We start from the raw sequence: 8269 nt of genomic DNA on the forward strand, positions 1-8269 counted from the left end.
AGTTACGTATTGCTGTATAGAAAGTGTTCTATAGTATTCCTATAGAATAGCATTACCTACTATTGGTGTGTGTGTATATATATATATATATATATATATATATATATATATATATATATAGCTTAAAAATAAATAAATAAACAAATAAATTCTCATCTTTAAGTTTACAATTTAAGAATGCCAAAATCTCACGCCCCGAAAAAAAACAGATAGATATTTTTTTCTTGGGCAAAATTTTCCAGGGTGAAATAATCCCAGGATTTGTTGTTTTGGGCTGACTTGAGCAGGGCGTTTTTTGTGAGATTCATCCATTAAAGAATTGATGGCTACAGTATTCCATGCAGTGTCATGACCTGTGTTCTCTTCCCCATTAAAAACACTGTTCACTCGTTATCATCAGAAGCACATCAACAGAATGTGAATCTTAGTGTGTATCCAGTCAGGAAGAAAACAAAAACTTAAACATGTCTGATGCCACACAAACCCTCCTTCATCTGCTGGAGTAAACGCAAGCCTTAAAAATGTCTAGTTTGGAAATGAAGGAACGTAAAAGTGGAGTGGGAAGAGATCCTGAAGGCTTCCAACATCAGTCTTTCTTCTCCTCCTCCATGTCGTCTTCAGACTGTGCGCCTTTCTGCATGAGTTTCTCCAGCGTGGAGGAGGAAGAGGGAAGAACCTCCGGCTCTCCGTCCTCAGTCTTTCTCTTGGTGCTTTCCTGCACAAACTCCTGGATCTCCAGAGGAAGCCGCCGGAATTTGTCCTGGTATTCCTGATCCAGGTCGTTCTGGAGCTGCCAACACAGGTCAGAATATTCAGTGCATGTTATTCTTAAAAAATAAAAGTCAAAATCACATCAAGACTGACATCAATACTTTGTGTACTATGAAAACAAAACATCTTCAACGTCCAAAATGAGCATTTATTGAAACAACCGCAAAAAAAGCTTTATTTCAAACATCCGACAGATATCACTTTAATGCCCACATTTACACATTAATGTTTGGAAACGTTATCTGTCCAGTCACAGTGAAGTAATAAGGAGGTTAACTAAGAATAAGACATGTAGAAAAGTGCATGAAAAAAGAAAGGGTGGAAAATCTTCCCGGAAAAAAATTAATTTGACCGTTTTTGGTGCAAAAAGCCTCGACTAACATTATTAGAGGACTTCTAAGGGAAGAAAAATGAAACATAATTAATGTGGAAAAGTCTATAAAAAAGCAAATAACAGCCTGTTTAAGAGTCAATGAGAGCGAGGCGAGGAGTGGTATATGGTCCTGAAAATAGAGAATTATCTGTATATAGAATATATATATATATATATACTCTATATATATCTATATATCTATATATATATATATATATATATATTATTCTAGATATATATATAGTTAAATTTTTATAAATTTAAAATCAATTTGAATGCAAAAAAAAAAAAACTTTGACTAATATTATGCGAGGACTTCAGACAGAAAATAAAGTGGGTAAAAGTCTTAAAACAACAAACAACATACAAAAATCATTTCTGATGATAATTGTCATAATTTGAGTTCGAGGAGGGGTGGAAAGCTTCCACAAAAATGAATTAAGAATTTTGATAATTTTAATGTAATTTAAAATACAACCTAAATATATCTAAATACAGTTATCATAATTTTCAAATAAATTTCAGTTGAAAACCTCAACTAATATTATTAAAGGACTTCAGAAAAAAAAACCAATAATAATATCAGACAGAAAATGTCAAAGAAAACAAAGCACATAACAGCTGTTTTACATTGTAGATGGCAAAAATTGGCAAACTGGTCCCCTGAAAAAAGATAAATTAAAAAATTATTATATAAAAATAATGTTCCATTTATTATAAGGTAAAAAGAAATTGATGCGAAAACTTGACTGACATTAGGAGAGTACTTTAAGAATTGTTTTTTACAGTGGTAAAGTCTATGAAGAACAAACACACAACAACAACAAAAAACAAACATTTACATCTGTTTAATATTGTAAGATTGAGTCAAAGAGAGAGGGTGGAAAATGATCCCCAAAAATTAATTAATAGATTTGTAACAATAACAAACCTAAATCTATCATTAAACATTTACCAATTTTCAAAATAAATTCAGTGCAAAAACCGTCACTAACATTATTGATGGACTTCAAGAAAAAAAGAAACATGAATAAATAATAAAATTTGGAAATGTCAAAGAAAAAGCAAATAACAGCCTGTTTAATTGTACGAATCAGAGAGCGGGTGGAAAAACACCTTGAAAAAAATAATTTGATAATTATAGGTATACTTTCATAATAAATCTAAAAGTATTATACTTTTAAAACAAATCTAATGATACATTAAAAATAAAATTGGTGCAAAAAACAAACATACAAAAAATAGACTGACATTACTAGAGGACTTCAGGAAAAAAACATGAGATTGAAAGAACAAAATACTACTATAATAATAAAACCCATCATTGTGAAAGTGCACTAATGGTAATGCAGCATTTCTACTCTCATAAAGTGCAAATGTGGTGCGGTTCGGTGGGTGAATGTGTGTCTGTCTGACCGCAGGAGACCCTCAGAGTCGATGCATGAACACTAATGTGACACTAATGTGACACGGGACAGTATTGACAGATACAGATCAATATCCACTAATGCTGTGGCAGCGCTCAGGGATCACAAATCAACACATCAGTGCAGACATTTCACCATATCACTCCTGTTATGCACATAAAACACTGAATTCAGAGAGTTACTCTATATGCATAAAAGCACAACACTATATCATTCACAAGCTCAGGGCGTACAGGACAGGAGTCTTGACTTCACCCGATATGATTGGTCAGTTCTGATGAGTGACAGCTCACAGGCCAATCAAAACGCGGCAGTCTGTAGTGCCATTTAAAAGCACATTTTCTCTGTTTCTGTAATAGGATCCACACTAAAAATGTGCCAGATGATCACAGTGAACTTCTCCAGGAGAACAGCGGCTTCAAATTTAAATACTCCTGACAGCTTATGAAATATTTCATGTGTTAAGTATTTAATATTTGAATGAACAGTCTGTCATCGTTCCCTCATGTTGTTATAAACCTGCAGGACGTCTTTAACAGGACTTTCAATGATGACTGAATTGTAATTAACCCTGTAAAGCTACTGTATCATATTTGATACACAAGACCTCAAACTCAATCGTCATTGGACTGCATTGCATTATAAGTTACGACCATTTAAATATCATCTAAGACATATTATTGGAGATATAGAGCAGGGATTGGCAAATTTTAGTGCGGCCCGCTGGATCATATTATACTGGGATGATAAATTTGAAAGTACCCCTATTATGGATTTTTGAAAATTACTTTTCATGCAGTGCATAACACAGCTTTAAGTGAATGAAAACATCCTGCAAAGTTTTAAATCTAAAAATAAGTGCACCGTGTATAATGTTACCGTCTCTCAAAAGAAAGAGTTTATCTTGAATGCTTAAACGAAGTCATGCTTTTAAAAAAGAATCCCAAGCCGCTTTCATATTGGACGATCTTTATTAAAACATTAGCATATTGCTCACAGAGACCCTGGAAAACTTGAAAATGCAAAATTAATTCTTTACCACTCTCAGGTGCCCCTTCTGGTCAGCATTGGTCACCACCCCCTCACTTACACTACATGAGCTCTCCTCTAATAACAATAACAGTGATAATAATCATCTGCTGTGTTCCAGATGAGGTGATTGCGATGAAATCTGATCATTTCGGTACTTTCTTATTAGTTATTGCAGTTAAACACAGTAAACTCTTCACCTTGGGTTTCTCATCTAATATCTATTGCAGGATGTTCTTATGGGCTTCTACCAGCTTCTCAAGGTCTTTTTAGTCTGAGCTGCCTTTCCAGCTAGTGACAGAAAAACACAAACAGTGTTGAGTGTGAAGAGTCGTGGTTTGTTCTGGGTTTCTTGATGATGGGAGATGGAGAAAGTGTTTTTACCTTCTTGATGTGCTGCACCACCTCAAGCTCACATACCACCTTGTTGATCTCCAGCTTCTCCCCTGAAATCAGACGGAGATCTTTTAACAGGTGTTTTATTGCCATCTAGAGGACAGTTTTATAAAGAATAATGCTAAATCTCTCTAGCTCCGCCTTTTAATTGCCTCCCCAGAACATATTAATAAAAAATAACCTGAAAATAACATTTTCTCTGTCTCTCTCTCTCTCTCTAAAGAGGTTCACATTTAGTTAGAAGATGATTATTTTTATATTAATATATCATATAATATAATTTATTAATGTTTTTATAATAGTACACATATACTGAAAATATTATTATAATATGCTGATTATTATTTAAAATTAGATCCAAATATATTAATTACATAATTTATATTATTAATTTGTTGTTACAATAAATTATATAGTATACATTTCACGTAATGTATTAATGTATGTATATAATACATTTATTGTTACGTACACATTCACAGAAAATAAGAAAATAAATAAGAATAAAACCTTGACAGTGTCATTTCTCAAGTGTAGTCGTATTAATGTTTTTGTAATATTACACAAAGTATAGAGAAAATAACTATAATATTTAATATGTTTATTTTTATGTACACATTCACAGAAAATATAAAAAAAAATAGATAAAAATAAAACGTACTTATCAGGTCAATATCTAATAAAAAAAAAAAAAAAAATAAAAAAAATAATAAAAAAATCAATAAAAAAAAAAAAAAATTATATATATATATATATATATATATATATATATATATATATATATATATATATATATATATATAATAATAATATATATATATATATATATACATATAAACACAACTAACACACATGTAAAAATTCTAATTTATATATATATTTTTTTTTTTAATATGTTTTAGAGGCCAAATATGTTTTCAATATATACTCATCTAAAAAAACCAAAAACATAATTTCAATACACAAGATAAGCATGATGTCTTACTCTTCTGTCAGGTGTTTCTCCTCCTTTGATTTGGCTTCATTGATTGATCTCTCTCTTTGTCTTCTTCTTGTCCATTTTCTTCTTCTTCAGCTTCTTTTCTCTTTTCTCTATGGTAAACCTAGGCGGGACAGCTTAGGGGTATTTCGGCCTGACCTTATATGGTGTGGAAGAGAGGCTGGGTGATATTCAAGGGCGAGACTCACTTCTCACACAGCTCAGCAGTTGATTTTCTTCATTTTGGTTTGCTCTGACTCTTTCTCCTCAGCGTGTGGACGTCAGCTTCTCATTTTTCCTGAGTAGACACAGCAGTTCACTTTCAGGTACAATCTACCTTGGTCTTTCTGACGCCAGATTCATTAAATAAAAAAACAATGAAAAGGTTTTTCTAAAAGCTTCGGGACATCAGAAATGCTTAAATAATTTAGATCTGATTTCTGCTCACATAAAATAAGTCAAATTAGCCTCTCTCAAGGTACACACACACATCTTAAATATTACACTAATTTGGCTGAATAATTTTTTATGCGTATTATTTATTTTTTCTATATTATTTTATTTTATTAATTTATATATATAGATATATAGATATATAGATAGATAGATAGATAGATAGATAGATAGATAGATAGATAGATAGTGATAGATAGATTACATTATTATCATTTATATTATATCTATTTTAATTAAGCATTAATATTTTCCCACACACTACATACAGATACACAATTAATATATTAATATCCCAATAATTAATATTATTTGTATTATTAATTAATATTATTATCTATTACTAATAATACTATTTTGAAACAATAAACACACTTTCTGAATTATTTTACATACATTCATTACATTTCTGTATTGTTTTACATTTTCCGAATTTAATATTTAAATTAGATTTTAAAATCATTGCCATTACTTTTTTTTTTCAATTAAAATTTAACTCTTTAAAACCGAAGCAAACAGCCTCAGTACCATAGTTAAACACCCCTAGAAATCACTTCAGGGTGGCCCAGCAAACCACATAGTAACATCCTAGCAACCACCCAAAGTACCCTATACTTAGCACCTTAGCAATTTACCCCAAGCACCCCTAGTAACCACATGAAAAACACCCTACCCCACAAAGCCTGGGTAATCTTAGCAGCCACATAGCAACACCTTAGCAACCACCCAGATTATCCTAGCAACCAGATAGCAACACCTTACTTAACTTTTGGGGCACACAAGCAACAGCGCCCAGCAATGCCACCCTAGAACCGACCTGGGTATCTTAGCAACCTTGCTTCACCAGCACCTTAGCAACTGCAGAGTATCCCTGGCAACTGCATGGCAACACCTAGCAACCGCGCTAGTAATCAGCACCGCATATCTATCTATGAGAGCTAAAATCATCTATGGAGTGAATTGTGCGGTGACCAATGCTCTGATTGCTAACTCTGCAGTGCTGGGAGTGCTGAGTACTGAGTCCTAAGCGATTGCCAGTGATGTTGCTATCTGAGCCTTAGGGTGAGTAGTTCTCAATGTTCACTGACAGAATATTGCTGGGAAGTAAGGTATTCTTTAATTTATAAGTGTTACTGTGAACAGAGGAGTGCTATGTAATGGCTATTGTTTTAACTTTCGTGGGATTGGCTGTGGGGAGGCTAGAGAATATAACTACGAAAGCTCATGTGTCCGAAAGTATTTGTGTTTTCAAAAAAATAGTATTGTAATGTAATAGACCAATAATATTATTAACGCAAATGACAGCCAGTATTCGAGACTGACCAACAATGATGTATGATGAATGGACAAACAAGTGACTGTGACTCTGTCTGTCTGTCATCTGTCTATCATATCTGTATCTGCTATGTATAAGGTGTGAAATGAGTAATATGGAAAGGTAAATACATAAAAGAAATTAGTGACTTGAGGCTGTGCTGACTTTGTTTGATCGAGTCTACGATATTTTGAAGCATTTCTGATGTTAAAACCTTTCATTTGTTTATTTAATGATCAAGAACAGGCCAGATTGACCTGAAAGTGCTGTGTCTTTTGAGTGGGCATCGCTGAAAGTGAAGCAACCAAAATGAGAAAATCAAAGGGTGGTATGAATAATGCCGAAGCTGAATTATTTTACATACAGTCATAATTTATGTATTGTTTTATTTTCCGAATTTAATATTTAAATTAGATTTTTAAAATCATTGCCATTACTTTTTTTCAATTAAAAAATTTAACTCTTTACAAACCGAGCAAAACAGCTCAGTACCCATAGCAACAAACCTAGAAATCACTTAGGGTAGCCTCCAGCAACCACATAGTAACATACTAAAGTAACCACCTACAAAGTAAATTCTAGCAGCACCCTTAGCACTACACCCAAGCACCGTGGGATTAACACATAGAAAACAGCCTACCTCAACTGACCTGGTACCTTTAGCAAACCACATAGCAACACCTTAGTAACTACCAGATGGACCTTAGCAACCAGATAGAAGTAACACTCCTTAGCAAACACCTCCCTGGCACACTAGCAACCGCATAGCAACACCCTAGCAACCGACCTGGGTACCTTAGCAACAGCATAGCAACTACCTTAGAAAATACTCAGAGTGTAGATCCTAGAAACTGCATAGCAAACAACCTAGCAACCGTGATATCAACACCGCATATCTAGCTTAACCACCTCAATCTACCATCTATCTTCTATCTACCTGATCTACTAGCAATTATCTATAAAGAGTAAATCTATCATCTATCTATCTATCTATCTATCTATCTATTATCTATCTATCTATCTATAAAGAGATAAATCTATCTTTCTATCTATCTATAGTATCTATCTATCTATAAAGAGCTAAATCTACATCTATCTATCTATCTATCTATATATTATCTTTAAGCTTTGTTAAAATACTTCTTTAAACTTCAAACTACATAATAAAAAAAACAAAAAAATTTTTAAACTTAAACATTTAAACTTAAAAAAAATTTTAAACATTTTTAAAACTTACTGTCAGGCCATCTCTAAACCAAACCAAAATAAAGTCTTGTACAAACAAACATTATATCTACTTATATTTACTCAATTTTTTTTCAATTAAAAATGTAACTCTTTAAAACTCTTGTTTTTTCAGCAGAATGTTTTTTTGTGATCGGACCTGTTTGATGTGCTCTTTCTTCAGATATTTCTCGCTGTAATACTGCTCCTGACGCAGATTGAGGAGCTGCTGCTGCTGCTGTTCTCTTGAGTTCGGAGAGTTTCTGTCCGCTGTCCTGATCCAGATTGGCCAGTTCCCACTC

The sequence above is a fragment of the Cyprinus carpio genome, chromosome B17, assembly GCF_018340385.1.
Source record: "Cyprinus carpio isolate SPL01 chromosome B17, ASM1834038v1, whole genome shotgun sequence".
NCBI lineage: Eukaryota > Metazoa > Chordata > Actinopteri > Cypriniformes > Cyprinidae > Cyprinus > Cyprinus carpio.